General features: G+C 39.8%; 1 long non-coding RNA gene across 1 annotated transcript; it reads left to right on the plus strand.

Moving 5' to 3' along the window:
- The first annotated feature begins 15307 nt into the window (after positions 1 to 15307).
- On the plus strand, positions 15308 to 16533 carry LOC116219511. Its single transcript, XR_004163201.1, has 3 exons — positions 15308 to 15438; positions 15517 to 15580; positions 15661 to 16533. It is a non-coding gene; the product is annotated as an uncharacterized LOC116219511 (long non-coding RNA).
- The last annotated feature ends 1547 nt before the right edge of the window (positions 16534 to 18080 follow it).

Here is an 18080-nt window from a genome sequence, read left to right on the forward strand (position 1 = left end):
TCACTATTACCAGTTTTTTGTGTGTGTGGGCGCCCCGTGCCGCCCCCGGCAAGATGCCGACCTGGGTGGCTGCCCATGTCGCCCATACATAGATCCACCACTGCCCGTCAAATCACATGGACACATAATTAAATTTGCACGCTGTGTTTTAAAACATCAATGCTATGCAAGGTTGTCATAAAATATGCCTTTATCATTGTGAAACGATTCTGCAATGGACTTTTGAAAACCAGAGCAACCTAAATTCAAAATTAGCACCGAGCTCTTGGGCAACCTTGAGAGAAAAAAAAGACAGTGATATCTACAGGAAAACGGCTGTCACACTGGGTGAATCTTATCTTTCTTCCCTTGCTTGCCTGTAACGCTGCTGTACGTTGTCACAGTAACTACTGACTGACCTGATAAAGGGAAAGGGCAGCATTCTTCAATAGCACTTCACCCCATGCTGTAGAGGGTAATTGTTTTTTTTAAGCACAGTATGCTTATTTTCTGAAGCATCACTGCGTAATAATTAAATTAATCTAATGTCTTATCTGACGTTTTTTTTTATGATTTTGCATCTGCAGTGCCTCGGTGCTCATGGGCTAAGGTATATTAAGTGGAATAGTTATCCTGTTTGTATTTCTAGACCCAATAGGTTCACTTTTTTTCCTGCTGCACGATGATTTCATTTTCCTTCATGGACCCCTGTGATGTACATAGTGACAAAGTCCAATTGGTTGGAACATGTGAAAGCAGTAGCATGTAGTTGAAGCCAAATTAATTGATTACCTAGTATGGCATCATCTGCCCTTGATAAGCTGTAGCTGTCAGTTTGGGGTTTTGCAAGGCTTCTTCTCTAAAAAAAAAAAAGGATTGAGAAATGAAGGATTTACTAGCATCTAACATATGTAGCAGAACCACTTATCACTTCCATTGTCAGACACAGTGGCCTCTGATGCTGTTGCATCAAATTACATCACAAAAAAACCATGCTTTTGATTTGGTTATTTAGGAAGGGAATTGCATAGTCATTTCATTGCCAAGGGGGGAAAAAAAACAGGCATATTATTTCAAAACGGACAGAATTAATGTCCATTTTTTAGCTTCCCATTGCTGATCTTTATTCTAATTTCAATCCTTAAGTAATTTTCATTGTGCAAAATAACCTGGGATTAACTACCTGACCCTATGAACTGCTATCTGAACCTACTCATAATGTATATCTTATTAAATCTGCACAATGTTACTTGGTACAGAGGTCACAGAACAATCTTCTCTCAGTTTTCTTTTTTTCTTTTTTTTCATCTCCCTCCTTTCTTCTCTCGTGAGCTTTTGATCTGATCAAGATAGTGCCCTTTCAATTTACCTAAAGCCTCCCTGAAGGTACATGAAAGTTTCAGAACCATGCAACCATGTGAAATGTTTTTTGAGAGCTTGCCGTACTGGTTTAAAACAATACACAAACTTCTAAAGCAAATGTAAGTATATACAGTACGGTTGCTTGCCATTTTATCACATCACATTACAGAGAACTGGTTTTGCTTTTGCTTTTGCATTTAGTCATTTAGGTAGGGGATCACATAGACCTTTAATTGCCATCATTTCATTGCAGTCATTAGTTTCCTGTGACTTACTTTATCTTATGAACCTGTGCAAAACATCATGGGAATAAGTGAGCCATGGCCGATGTCATACACGGTTTGTCACCATCTGGGAATATAAGTCATGGCAGATGTTAAACACTGTCATACAAAGTTTCGACAGCCAGTGTTCAGTGTCTTGCCACTGTCATCGGTACTTGTCATGACCGTATGAGGCTATGAGAGCTTAGTAGCCTGTGACTTACTTATAACATCTAAAATTCTGAAACCTGTGATGACAAATACCGACAATGATAGCATGACACTGTCATGGCATGGCAACAAATTGTGCATAGAGTAAAGACTTAGAAATGTATTATTCTGTACTTCTGTCAGAAGGTATATCATAAGAGTGTAGACATGTTTGATAAGTACACAAATCCTAATCCAAGATGTTCTACACTTTCAACTCACAACTAACAGACTGGGCGAGTTCCCATGTCTGTAGTTGTGTCGGTTTTTGTTTTCTTTTTACATCAGTCTGGAATACTATTGGTCATATTACTGCAGCAAACCGAAGCAATAAAATCAAGCATGTTTAAACAGGTAACAAAGTTTAGTTTGCAAATGTGTGGTCATCATTAAGGTTTGCTGCCTTTTTATGTGATGATGGGATTTTGGACTATACTTTCAAGTGTGATTTGTGATTTGAGATGACAGACAGATTCATGTGCACACATGACCTGAAACTAGCCATGACTGTGGATAATTGATGTGTGAAATGAGCCTGACGTAATAAAAACTGAACATAACATCTTGACTTTTCGGAAATGTTCATTACTGAGATATAGAACTGGCATGTGAATGCCTCTGTGGGAGGGAGTCTTTGTGTCGAGGCTGATTGAACAGAGCTCGGCAGACTGGGATGGCTAACCCCAGCCTGGATGAATTAATGATGACACAGTACAAACGCCAGCGAGCACACGAAATGAAAGGCATTATTATCACTCCCGTTGATACAGGCATGCCAAGCTGTGTGCCTTCAAACCATATGACCTTTTTTTCCACCTCCACCCCCCAAACACACACATCTCCTTCTTGTTGTCTCCCTGATTTCCGACATTTTAGTAAACGCTGAGGCGATATCTTTTATCAGAAAGGTTTTCATCTAGTAAGGAAAAATGTAGCTGGATGATAACTTCTAAATCAGTTAATTTGGTTTAATAATCATATCTAAAGTCATTAAATGACTTCATTTAGTTTTGGGTTCATGAAAGCTTGTTGATATTTGAGCTCAACAGAAAATCAAATGACACCCCTCCCTTCTGTGCTTCTGAAGGACCGTGTGGACTGGTTGGGATTGTTTACGGGTCACTCCGAGCCACTATATTTGTTGCCCATTTACTGAGCCAGGAGGTTTTTTGAGTGCAAACACTGAACAGACAGCTAGAAGGTCATGAGGAGCAATTCACTGAATTTGACAAAAAAGTGCATGGGATAAGAATTGCGGAGTGTCTCTTTAAAATAATCATTTTGATTGAATGCCCTTTTAATTGTTTAATTTGATTATTTGGAAGTAAATCTCCTGACTTTCTCATGAGATTTTTTTTTGTGATCAAATGCATGTATTGTCCCTTTGCACCTATGCCCTGTTCAGAGTTTCCATCAATATCTCAGAGAGAATTTTTTTTTTCATGTTCTATCTCTTGTTCGTGTCAAATGCTTGGATTCTAATGTTTGACATTAAGTAAAGATTCACGCTTTGCAGCTGACTTATGGCTTTGTGAAAATGTACAGGGGTCCAAGTCAGTTCATGAAAGATCCAGTGTTCACACGTCAGTGGTGATCTCTGGGATAAAAATGGCTTTGAAAGCTTTAATGCCAAGGTTGATGGATGTCACTGCCATGTCATTCAATGAAGATGCAGTGACTAAACCCTGGCAGGCTTGTTCTTTCATGCACACAAGATTTGAAATAGGATCAGTAGGATATCTCTGGGAGATTTCCTGCCTTTCCTGACTCATAAAAAATCAGATGATGAAACAAGAAAGTGAGGTGAAGTGCTTTGCAAGGCATGAGTTTGTGTTATTGAGTTGCATAATTGACACTGACTTGGGCAAGAAACAGCACCTTGAACTACCTTATGACTTACAATATTGGAGACTTGGCTGAGTATGGACCAGGGTATGTGCAAGAGGTGTTGTCGCTGCTTGGCAAAGGCATTTCTAATACAATACATGGACTGTATACATAATCTATGACGTATTCATAAAGGGTGTACACTCATTTGGAATACATCATTAGCCCGTTGTTTGGCTATTTTCTAAAGAAAAAATGCAGCCATGCAGTTATCATAAAACTGAAAGGGCCTCTGCAAACTAAAGAAAAACAATGCATTCAACAGTGCACACATCAACTGAAACCTGTCTAGGTGATATCAAAATAACACAACACAGTGCAATGAATGAGTCATACCAAGCTGCTAATCATGAAAGGGCTGTAAAATGACGCTACTGAATAACTCTCAAACAGTAGTGAGATGTTCACACAAAAAGCTCCTATAAATGAAGTTAAAGCCCAGACCCTCATGACAAAAGCGTTTTGATCCTCGGTAGGTACATTGAGTATTCAGCTGTGACTTGAGGGAATAAAGAGGAAACCATTTTGACCTGAGAACAGAACGCACCGCATACCGCCTCAGAAAGCGAGTGAATGAGTAAGAATTAAGTGAAATAATATTTTCCATTTCAAGAAAAGTTTGTTATCTTGATTGATTACATTTCTGGCAACAATAGACTAAATAATTAGTTGTATATGTTATTCTGAGTGAACATTTATGGAACTGTAATTTGTGGATGTGGTGGCTGTGTGAAGCATTTCCTACGAGTTACATTCTGCGGTTTTGAAAGAGTGACTTAACAGATATGTTCTTGAGCTAATTTTGTGAAATTTACATGTATACATAGGCAACAATATGAGATTCAATGCATAACTCTACTTACAAAGTTTGGAAATATATGCAGGTCTATATAAAATGTAGGAATATTAGTTGAAGGCAAGGTTTCAATACCTTACTAAATTTAAACTAAATGCTACATATTGGCATACAAGTATCAAAATTACATAAGTATATACAACAGGATAGGAGTATACACAGTCATAACAATACATTTAAATATAGCTGCAAGCGGCAATCACCGGGGTCCAAGCAAAATATGTGAACTGCCCCAAGAAGTGAAAGGTTGAATGATTTGACCACATCAACAGGTGAAAGATGACCATTTGAGTTTTGTAAATGTCACGTAAGAATTTAAAGACAAAATCAATTTTAATGATAGAGGAACTGAGGAAAACATGTTGTAGCAACATGCTATGGCTGATTTGTTTGAAACTGGGTAAATATCTTCTATACAGTGGTGGAATGTAACGAAGTATTTTTACTTCGTTACTGTACTTAAGTACATTTTTACGTATCTGTACTTTACTTATATAATACTTAAATAATGGTGCATACTTTTTACTTTTACTCCATTAAATTTTTTTGCTATTATCTATACTTTTACTCCGCTACATTTCTACAATATGTGTTGTTACTCGTTATATTTTATGAACACAGTTTCGCAAAACGTTGCCTACACAAAACTATGGATTGCGTTGCTGTTTTGGAATTTTAAACCAATCAGGTGTCTCTATCAACTCTAATGATATCAGAGTGCGCGTTTGGCAGCAGCACTAGCGGTATCTTTGCCTGTTATACCTGAACATTCAACAGACAGCCTGACTACTGCCTATTCAACATGGATCCAGAGTCGGCCTGAACTGAGCCCCCTAATATGAGCCACCCTTGGCCCTATTTAAAACATATGTTCGAGTTCAAAGCCCCCAAGAATGACTCCTGGAGGTTTCAATGCGTTTCCTGTCTCCCTCAAAAAAAAGAGTTGCTAGCCTTCAATAATTCGCCCTTAAATTTAAAGTAGCATATCGAGGTAAGCAGAGTGATTGCTATGCTAAGTTAATGTCCCTGACTTTTGAATATTGATATATGTATTTAATTCGTTTACTGACATGATATTATAATGTTATCTAGCGAAATGCATGTTGACATACAGCAATAGCATCAAAAAACATGATTGTATCTTCATTATATATTTAACGTAGTGGTAAGATAAAGCTGGTAGGTTAGCTATGTCAAGCTAGCGTGCCTTGTTCTGTCCAGTTTTACAATTACATTTGTTTTTCATGTTCCATGTTTCCCTTTTTTACACGCTTACAGTTAAATAAAAGATTTAAAGATATCACATGATGTCTTTATTGGTTTGGCTTAATGGTATTAACATTGCAAATAATCCCTGGTAGATAACTTGTCATCCGCAGAATTGTAAGGTATAGTGTGAACAGTATTACAGATGGTAGGCACAATAAGTACACCAACCTTTCCAATTAACAAATGTTGTTGCTTATAATTATTACTAGTAGTGACATCTGTAGAGGCATTTATTACCAGTAGCTATTTCTTTATCAAAATGGCACAGCCTAGACATTGAGAGACAACCCATTGCGTGAGTACTTTTACTTTTAATACTTGAAGTACATTTAAAAGTAAGTACTTTTTACTTTTACTTAAGTAGAATTGTTGATGTAGTACTTTTACTTTTACTTTTATTTTCCTGGGTACTTGTACTTTTACTTAAGTACTAAACGTCAGTACTTCCTCCACCACTGCTTCTATGCCTATATTTTCTGATGCCAAAGCACTATGTCAGCAGAGATAACCACATACTGTAGTGGGTTTCCCCGTCCGAGGACATCTTGCTATGCTTTTGGCAACGTTATGCATCAGCAAGGCAGAAAAGAAGGACTACCGTAATTTCCGGACTATTGAGCGCACCTGAATATAAGCCTCACGCACTAAATTTTTAAAAAATAATTATTTTTAACATAAATAAGCCGCACATGTCTATAAGCCGCAGGTGCCTACCGCAACATTGAAGCAAATTAACTTTACACAGGCTAAAATGAATATCAAAACTAATACAATAGTTAGTTTTGCCAGTTAGATAAGTGCACTGTTGCTTTAAGAGCGCACAGTCGCAAGAGTCAATCAGAAGCTAGAACGTTAGATTGAAGACAGACGCTAGTTTGAAACCAGTGAGCTAAAGAACTTGAAGACTGGATTTGTATTGTTGTAAACTTTTATTTTATTTTCTAAAGTGTTTTGAGTTGTGTTCTGTCTACGCTGGTAGACTGTGGTTATTTTGACATTAGTTAAGTTATTGAGAGATACTGAGAAATCGCGTGGAGCTAAGCATCCATGCGGCTGCATCCATGCTAGCATCCTAGCTCCACAAAGCCACCGTAAACACATAGCCACCGTATACAGTCACAGGTATCATAATCCATAAATTAGCCGCATCGTTGTTTAAGCCGCGAGGTTCAAAGCGTGGGAAAAAAGTAGCGGCTTATAGTCCGGAAAATACGGTACTAGTTCTTCTTATCAGCCCTCACTTACGCACACACAGAAGAAAACGTCAGCACTTAAAGAATCAAAGAAATACAGAGACAGAAACGTCATGTTTCAGCTCACAAAGGCATATGATTAACACACATACATATATGATTACTTGAGTTTCACATTTCTCTATCACACTATATGACCGCCACTGCGACAGCACCAGAGCATAATAATAGTACAGAAACACATTGAGAGATTTTTACACTTACGTTAAAGGCACATCATGCATGTCTTAAGTGTTTTCAGGTATGTTTTTTTAAAGGTAACTAGCTTTTATAATATACTCAAATTAATTTTTATGGTATATGTCCATATGAGAGCCAGGAAAATACACGTCATTCCCACTACCCACACCTGCTATTCGATATATTATGTGTCCGAAACCTGCAAAGAAAAAACAAAAAAGTTAACTTTTAGGGTATGACGCTGCCAAATATATCAACAAAATACGCAGTAAACCACCATGCTTTTTTTTGGTGGTAACTCTGCTGCTGTTGGCGAAATCTCCTTACCACTGCTGTAACATCTAATTTTAGAGGAAGTGATTCTTGTTGAAATGGAGACATGGAAACATCAGTGACATGTAACCTCTGATATCCCTGGAGGAAGAAGAAGGATCTGTGCCATCCAAGGTAATGGATGGATGGATGGATACTTTATTAATCCCGAGGGAAATTTAGGTCATCCAGTAGCTTACACACTTATACAACTCACAGACATACATACATCAATCACATATACAGTGGGGAAAATAAGTATTTGAACCCCTGCCGATTTCGCAAGTTTGGCCACTTGCAAAGAAATGTGTGATCTATAATTGTAATGGTAGGTGTATTTTAACAGTGAGAAATAGAATATCAACAAACAAATCCATAAAACTGCATTTTATAACATTTATGACTTTATTTGTATTTGATGCAGAAAATAAGTATTTGAACCCCCAAGCAAACAGCAAGAATTCTGGCTCCCAATGACCAGTTATGTGCTCAAGAAGCACACAGATTAGTCCTCATTAGGCCTAACAAGGTACACCTGATCTCAACTGGTGACGTGTATAAAAGAAACCTGTCCAAACAATCATACTTCACACCTTCAACCTCACCACCATGGGCAAGACCAAAGAGTTGTCCAATGACGTCAGAGATAAGATTGTAGACCTGCACAAGGCTGGAATGGGCTACAAAACCATCGGCAAGCAGCTTGGTGAGAAGCAGACAACTATTGGTGCGATTATTCGTAAATAGAAGCAACACCAAACAACTGTCAATCGCTCTATGTCTGGGGCTCCATGCAAGATATCCCCTCGTGCGGTATCGGTGATCATCCGAAAGGTGCAGAATAACCCCAGAACTACACAGGGGGAGCTTGTGAATGATCTCAAGGCAGCTGGGACCACAGTCACCAAGAAAACCATTGGCAACACACTACGCCGTAATGGTTTGAAGTACTGCAGCACTCGCAAGGTCCCCCTGCTCAAGGAAGCACATGTACAGGGCCGTCTGAAGTTTGCCAATGAACACTTGAATGATTCTAAGGAGGATTGGGAGACAGGATGTGGTCAGATGAGACCAAAATCAAGCTCTTTGGCATCAACTCGACTTGCCGCGTTTGGAGGGGGAAGAATGCTGAATATGACCCCAAGAACACCATCCCCACCATCAAGCATGGAGGTGGAAACATTATGCTTTGGGGCTGTTTCTCTGCCAAGGGTACAGGACGACTCCATTGCATCGAGGGGACTATGGATGGGGCCATGTAACGTGGAATATTGGGCTTGAACCTCATTCCCTCATTCCCTCCCATTGAAAACGCAACCTTAAGGATTTGGAGAGGATCTGCAAAGAGGAGTGGACTAAAATCCCTCCTGAGATGTGTGTAAACCTGGTGACCAACTACAAGAAAAGTCTGACATCTGTGCTTGCCAACAAGGGTTATTCCACCAAGTACTAAGTCATGTTTTGCTAGGGGTTCAAATACTTATTTTCTGCATCAAATGCAAATTAAGTCATAAATGTTATAAAATGCAGTTTTCTGGATTTTTTTGTTGATATTCTGTTTCTCACTGTTAAAATACACCTACTATTACAATTATAGATCACATATTTCTTTGCAAGTGGCCAAACTTGCGAAATCGGCAGGGGTTCAAATACTTATTTTCCCCACTGTACATAGGGAGAACATGTTCACAAGGAGTGGGGAGTTTACAGATACAAGAATGAGTCTGACCCTATGGTACAATATGTATTGATGTACTAATGCAGGAGCTCACTTCCATCAGCTGTCAACTCCACAGGTCTGATTGTCCGAGACGGGACCGCGGCCTAGGATCTTAGATCAGTGGTGCTTGATAAGAATCGGTTTGCTGAGGGTGACATCTCTGCTGGGTGGAGCGGTGGGAAATGAGTGTCATGTTCACAGCTGTGGGAGCACCAGCACCCTTGTCCTAAGAGTTCACCTACTTAAATGTGGTGCACTATGTGATGATGAGAGACCCAATATCCAACCAATTAAGTGCCGTAAAACACTTCTTGAATGACTCAGCTTTGGGTTCAGGGTTTTCTGTTTGTCATATGATATGATTGGCAAGTATAAACTGAAGACAGAAATAAACTTCAGTGTATTCAGTGCACCTGACAAACTTTTTGAGCAATTGACACTGAGTAAATTACTTTTTTGATCTTTTTTTGGAGAAGTTAAACAGTAGTGCGTCATAATCCTGACTGTTCCTTTAGCATCTGTATTCAGATCTCTCCAGGGGCGGACTGGCCATCGGGGATACCGGGGGAATCCCCGGTGGGCCGACGAGGTTGGGATGGTCCAAAATACTGGGACACTTCCATCACCAACCGGCCCTCGCGCTTACGTCGCCACCTTCCACTATTTTCCATACTACTCGGAACAGGTATTATTTCCTCTATTAACTATAGAAATTAAATCACTGACTGATTTTTATACTCCTCCTCACAATATGTATTCACATTCATGGTGTCTATTTTTCGAAAATGTTCTGAAGTGTCTTCTGAAATGTGTTCTTACGGACTTCAGAAATTCAACGTAAGAAACGATCTCCACCTTATTAATGAACACCTGAAAATGGGTTCTTACACAGCCGAAGTGTTCTCAGGTGTGCGGATTGAGGATAAGGATTCTCATTGAGGATAAGGATTCTCGACCCGCCAGGGCACGCAACCGTAGTGACGTGTGCCGTCAGCCCTTCTAACACGGAGCGGCCCGTGGGGCATCTGGTAGTTTTGAGGAATTGCATTTAAGAAAACTCTGGGCCATTTACGACTGTTATTTCGCGTGACAGTGACAGTGATACAAGGTAAGTTGTGGCGTTGACTTGGCCAATGTTAGCTTGCTTTTCACAGATGAGGTAACGTTCACTACCAACTAGCCTAGCTAACGTTAGGTAGATAAATGTCCAAAATTGAGACCGTTATGATCTGGTAAAAAAAAGCAAGCTGGCACTGTTGTCATCATCAAGATGGTCTACTTACACATGTTAGCCGTAGTCACTTGTTTACAATCGATGAGCAAGCTATCCATGGTGGTAGTTGTAAAGAGGGCAATCTTATAATTTCTAATAACTTATGTAAAATAAGTTAACCAGCTAGCTTGTTATGCTAAAATCACCGTGTTACACACAACACTAACATTATAAACAATGTTAATATGTTATCTAGATTAGATAGTGAGGTCATAATAACACATGATTATACTGATATTGTTTTTTATTATCATGTGACTATAATGCACCCGGGCCAGCAGAGTTAGTTTAGGTTCTGTTACTTAACTTATTGTTTTGTTATGCACCTTCAACCATAGACATATATGTCTATGCCTTCAACACCCCTACACACACACAATCACACACCCAGCATGCAACACTACTGATACCACTGATGTTCACACCCCATCGTATGTTCTATTCTGTTCATTTCTACAATATAGTTCATACTAATTCTACCCTCTGATTCCAGTTTCTTTATTGTGTGGATATGCATTCCTTAATGTTCTGTAGTTATACGTATAACCATCTGATACTAGCCCAGAGTTAAGCCTATTCATCTAGCAAACTATACCTACCTTGGAGGGTTACAATAGCCAGTATCATTTTATTCCATGTGTCCACCCAGGCAAATTGGTGGATCCAAATGTTATTAAAAAAAAACATATATGATGTAATTTCTTTGTAATCATCCAAAATAATGTTAAGTGTATGGGTATTTTTCCAAGTAGGCCACTGACTGGTCTATATGTGTGATGCATTGAATGGGCAACGCGCCGTGTATTGAGTGGGCAGCGCGCCGTGTACTGAGTGGGCCGCGCGCCGTGTATTGAGTGGGCCGGTCTGACAGTAACTCCCGGGCCACTTTTTTCCCCCAGTCCGCCCCATGATCTCTCAATGCTTTCTTTACTCACTTGATGGAGGTTGGTATTTACAATCAGTTGTCCAAGAGACATTTAGTTTTTCTTTTCATACAGGTGGATTTCAAGGACACCAGTGAGGATCTACCCCAAGAACACTGTAGAAGAATTATGCTGCTTTATTTCTGCTTGATACACTTTATTTTTGTGGTACATGTCAAATGGTAAATTAATTGTATATATCAAATTTGTTTAAAACTATGTAGATTCAAGACCCATTGTATTCATGTTGGTGAACTCTGCATAGGACTAAATGTTAATAGCAATCAGAGCCATTTTCGCTCCAACTCCATCACACTTAGCCAGCCCCACTGGTGCCTGATTGGATGCCACTCAGAGAGACCAAGCGACCCATCTTGTGAACAGAATTTCCAAACTATAGTCACAGTGAAAACTGAGGTGTGAGCAATAGGTAGAGCCAAGCTATAGTGCTATTTCTCTGTATATTAAATACCTGTTTAAAACAGTAACTCTATTTATCTGCAAAGCTCTTGTTACCATGGAGATTAATTACCCTTGAAGCAACCAGTGCAACCTCATCTGAGCACCATAAGGATGATACACTCCTTCAACATGTAGTACAAACCTGCGCACGGCACACAACCACAGAAAACTCCTGTTGTTCAACTCTCAGACAGATCGGTTCAACTTTTGGACTTAACAGTCATGACAAAAGCATGCATGAAGTTTAGTGGGGATGAGGGAAAACTGAGAATGCTGTTACACAGACTCCAGTTGTGGGGACGAGAGGAAGCTGAGAATGATCTTACACAGATCAGGCACTAATGCCTTTACACCTCACCAGCCACTCTTTCCAGTCACCAGGGCAACCTGAAGCACCAAATCAACAGCAAGACCAACTGTCTCTTATCAGTAATGACTAATTAAAGAAATAAATAATCCACCTTGCAGCACTGGCTGTCGCTAATGTTTATCTCGGGCAATAATAGCGTTGTCATGACCTCAAATTCACTCCAGCCAGTAATGGAATCACATTCGCCTTTCTCTTCCATCTTTTTCTAATTCCTCTTTCAATCTCACATATCTCTCTAACTTTTTTAAGTTCTTTATTCAGCACAGTTTGATCTATGTAAACAACAGCAAACAACATGCACTGAAAACAATACCCAGAAAAATATGAGTTGTAAAAAATATTAAACCATGTTACATTTGAATTACATAAAGTAGTCTTGTTTCTCTTCAAAGCCTGAAGTCATTATGTTGAGCTAACTAATTCCATACACAGCATTCAATTCATCCAATTTAATCATGAAAGATAAGTATAAAGCAAAAACGTAAGTTCACAACCAGGAATGCAATCACATGATTGACAGTTTGTACGTGTTTGTTAATGTTATCTGTATTTAGATACTCATAGAATTTTGGGGCATGTGTTATGTTTTGAAATCTGCCATGCTTTATTCCCACCATTAGTGTGTCAGCGTTGCGTTCAAGATCTCAGTGGTTTTATTCATCTGCTTTTTTAGGGTAATAAATGCTTCTAAATGTTGCTACATTACTGACATGACACCACATACAAACATTCAGTAACAGTGATATTTCAATATTTTCAATAGAACTAGCATAATCTTGTGCTCAGTACGTGCCTACTTATTAAGACACATAACACTATAATGGTGATGTTATATGATTAAATAAAGAAATCTTCATGAAATTTATTCCCTCAGATGAAAAAGAAATAAAGTGTTGATTTAACACATTCTTTTCATGTGGAATCACATAACATCAATTCAATGCCGTTTCTCTTTTCACTGTGTAGTGCATGTGCCACACTTACATACTGTAGGTAAATACGAGGGAGGAACTGTGAGCATAGGTAGTTACAATGGAGGTAGAAATCCTTTTAGTCCTGTATAGAAGGTTTCTTCAGTGGCCAGATCATTCTGGATTATAGTCTTTCTTCAGCTTGAGATGTGTGAGACATGAGGTGTTCAAGGCCCGACATTTTAAATCAAAGGGTTTTCAAAGATATATACAATAGGTGACATCTTGTTTTGTAGTGTTGTGTCATTCTGCAATAAAAGGCCCAATAACATTGCGTAACCTCTAACTTTGTTGTTTCCTTGAACAAAGACTCATATCCTCTAAGAGGGCAATGTAGAGAATGGCCTGAAAAAGTATTTAGAGGTAGACTAATTGGCTGGACTTCTTAATGACTCAAGACTGAGCCAGTATGTTTCCCATACACAGTCGGGACTGTGTAAAAGTGTTTTTTGAGTGCACACACTGAACAGACAGCTAGAGGACTGGATTGGATTGGATTGAATTGAATTAGAGTCATGGACTTACCTTTAGGAGTATCAACTTCAACACATATTGCCTTTATAATCTTTAACCTACAGACCACCAGGTAGCTGACTTCATGCCCTGAAAAGGTTACACAGTTGCGATGTTAGACATATACAGTAATTATCTTTAATGAAGCCACAGATACAATGCACACAAGGACACTTAAGTGTCTTTTTGTCCATCAGTGGATGGTCCTTGATACTATTCATAATTAGATGCACTAATTTCACCTTACAGCTTATTTCATACGCCGGCCGGATGTCATCTTGCAGTATTTCTCATTCAGACTTGAGATGGTTATGATTAGTGATGGTGATAGATGATTAACACCAGCTACAGAGCACTTATTCCACAGTAAGGGATATTTACAAGGCTTTTTCAGAAACATACCAGCTTGTTGTCACTGGTTTCCTTGTCCATTCCTATCATTATCCATCACCAATTGACATATTTTATCATAATTTGATAAAACCAATAGTTTCAGGTGGTAATGATCACAGATGGTGCTGCAGGGTGGTGAAATTCTTAGGTTCAACATGAACATTTGTGGGTACTTTAAATTAACTGGAAGGAGGAAAATGGAGAATTCATTATTCAGGAACACTATACAAGTGTGTACCTTCACTTGGGCCTATTTTAATTGTGTTACTCTTTTTTTCGACACGTGTCAGCACAACCTCATAAGAGCTACCGGTGAAAAGACACACATGTCTGAAAGGGCCCAAAAGTATAACATAACAGATATAAACTGACCAGGTGAAGTGCAACATGAGTAAGCAGCTGTGTTTTTTTTTGCAACTCATGTGTTCTTAGATGGCCAATCATACACATGGACAACAGGGACAATTGGAGCCTGAGCGCAATGATGACACAGAATATGCTGTATGTTAGAATGTGTTCTTGAGTTAAATTACCTGTTATGAAATCACTGAACTCCATTATCAGTATTATGAATATATTTTTTAATGAAGTAATGAAAATACATAAATAGGTTAGGCAGCCTTCTTTCATTGTGTCCCACAGTGCTTTAGCACCATAGCATTTAATCTTGTGGCCTGCCTCAGAGAGCTGCCAGTATTACCAACAACGATTCATTAAATGGCTCCATTCATTGCATGAACACACTTGAATCATTGGAGAAGGTTAACGAGCAATCAATTAGCAGGGGGCAAATCAACAGGCTAGGTAAATGGATGTGCATAATACTACCTGATTTTGACATTTCAGAAGCGCATTAGTCAGATTATTAATGGATGTCTTAGATGCACGTTAATGTAGTCATTGGGTCCTTTTAGAACTGATTGGGCCTACCTCATCTGATAGCAGAGTCCTGTACATCTGACTACTGAATTTGACTGTTAAACACCTACAAGTTGCCTTAAAATGTTTTTTAGCTGATGCTAAACACCAACTTTTAAAAAAAGAATTGTTTACTAATGTGGTAGGGTGGTGTTGTTACACCTACACTCCCTGCTTTTACATTCAATCAGCCCAACTATCGTCAGCCTAGTCACTGATAACCTCCACTTAGATGGAGATAAAAGGACCAGACGTTGTGTGCGTGCATTACGGTGTCTGTAACCACACCCCTTCTCCTGTTGAGGTGCTTTCCTGATTTGCCGGGTAGGTGTTTGTTTGCTGGCGAGTGGTACAACTTTTACCTATTACTTTTGGGCTTACCTTTTCGTGTTTGTTTTGTAGCCCTGTATTCCTAGCCTTCCCTCTGACGCTCGCCTTCGGTATGTCCTTGTCCCTGCATGTTCAGGTAGGCCTTTCCTATTTTCATTAACGCTGGATGAGTAGCCTCTTTTCACACTGGCTCTAATTAGCGCATATGTTTTATAGTGAGGAACCGTACTTCGCCGCTGACCTCGTCGTTCCTGTTATAACTGTTAAGCCTCCTGTGCTTAGACAGTGAGACTCCGTGACCCTGCTGAAGGGCCTGATCACAAAGGTGCTGCTGTTTTGTTTAGCCTGACAATGCGTGTATGATTCAGCATGCTCGTGACTCTGCCAAAACTGTTGTTGTGCATGTTGGTCTGACTATCTCTGAGCTGGGTTTTCGTTTTCTTTGTCATGTTCTTTTTGTCTGGGCATTGCACCATCTTGTCAACTCCACTGGGGTAATGCTTCTTTCTAGTGTGTTTTCTGTCTGCATGTGACTGTGGATAAGGCTGGTGACGCTGTAGCTGTCCTGGTGCATGCTTGTTATTTGTTCTGGTCTGTAGTTAGTCTCTATACATGATTGCTATTATTGTCTGAGTGATTCACGCTTATGATGGACTGTTGGTATCTCCTGGTGCAATAATTGTTTTCATTTCATTTATTAAGCAGTTGCTAGGTGCTTCCAGAGGGAGGCTAGGCACCTGGTGGTGGGCCCCTGTCACTGCATGCGGGTGTATCAAGCTGGTTAGTGTGCTGTGGGTGTGCCGTGATTGTGCTGTGTGTGCAGTGTGCTGTGGGTTGCTTGCCGTGTCATAGTTCACCTTATAACCACTTCTTTGAGTGTGTGTGCACGTGTGAGCGGTGTGGATCCAAGAGCACGCCGTCTGCTAGTCTGCCTCCCTCAGGTAAGTCCTACTTAGCACTGCCTAGACTCTAGTCTAATAGTTTCCCTGTTTTAGCCTTACTGACATAAATGATATTCAATAAATATATTTTTGTATCTTGCTAACTTGTCAGTCTCGTTGCAGGTTATTACATGATCCACCTCTTCACTCCCACTCTCCCTTCCCAGTTATTAATAAACATTCTTGAACTGGAATCCCGTCTGTCGCCTCGTGCATTTTGAACCTGTTTTTGCCTTGGTATATAAACTGAAATTAATAGTATAATAAACAGCATACTGACAATTACTTCCCCAAGTATTCCCTGGGGCTTACTGGTGTAAATTTTCCCTGGGGTGGCGTAGTCGGACTATAATTTGGGGTATAACCATCTTCCCCTCTACTGCCCTCACTACACTAAATATTCTTCTGACCATCATACTCTGAGAATTACTATAAAATCTTAGAATAAAGGTACTATGAAGTACAGACTACAGATAAAACACTTAACACCAAGCCTACAGATGACAAAAGGTAGGAACTACAATTTTAGACGTTTGTTTGATATTATTTTGTATTTGTGGCACATATTCTGCTAAAACAAAATGGCAGCTGAGCTGACTATTGTCAGAGGAGATCTGTGATGTCCAACCTAAGAAATATTACTGTGCATGGGAACAATGATTTAAAAGGTGTATTGTTATGCACACTTTAAATTACACACTGTTTTGGATTCTTGAGAGTAATTATTATCACAGGTTGTGTGTCTAATGACTTGTTTTGTAAATGGAGTTGACTTTCTCTGGTCATATATTTTCCAAAGGATAACTTCCCCTCTTGTGAAGTCGCTTATTGATCTTGTTTTCCCCTATGGGGGTAAACAGACCATCACACCAATTCCCTGGAGGCACCTATTCCGTGTTTCAGGCTTTTAATGGAAATATCCACAGAAGGGCATGTCACTGGCTTTGTATGTGACATCATGTCATGTGACATCTGGCAAACATGCTGGAGGTGTGAGATGCCCCACTCTGTAGGGCATAGATAAGGGATACAGTGCTGGTTTTACAAGTTCAACCGCATTAGCTTAGCTTCAGTGGCTGTCCTACCTGATATGATGGCCTGAAAACTGGCCTGAAAATCGTTGCTGAAAACCCAATCACTAGATTTATGAAGAATCATTGTAAAAATGTGACATGATGACGTGATAATGAATGGGTGAAGCATTACATTGGTATAAGGGCAAGACTGGTTGCGGCAAGACAGGAGGACACAGCCAAAAGAAGAAGCAACCTCTGCGGTGGAAAATATAAGAATGATCGTGGCGTGGAAATTCACCAAGGCAAGTCCACGTGCAAATAACCCAGGAGATTGTTGGGGTGGTGTGTCAAAGCTGACTAGGACTTGGAAACAACAACGCCAAGAAATGGAGCAAGACCAATCCCAATGGCAAGGGAGGTATTGTGGTGCAAGAGGCAGCAGAAGAAGACTGTCGCGTAAAAACGGTGGGCCTCGCCTGCCAGGGACAGTGGATGCAGTGGGACCAGGGGTTGTTGGAACTCTGGGGTACTGGTCTGGGCAAGTTGACCTTCCTCCTGCATGTTGTGGGTGACCTCTTGCCAACTCCAAACCACCTAAAGATCTGGGGCAAGGAACAAGACCCATCCTTCAAACAGTGTGGAGCAACCGTCTTGTCTGATTTCTTGGTTTGTGACTCTC

Source organism: Clupea harengus, chromosome 3 (genome assembly GCF_900700415.2).
Source record: "Clupea harengus chromosome 3, Ch_v2.0.2, whole genome shotgun sequence".
NCBI classification, from domain to species: Eukaryota; Metazoa; Chordata; class Actinopteri; order Clupeiformes; family Clupeidae; genus Clupea; species Clupea harengus.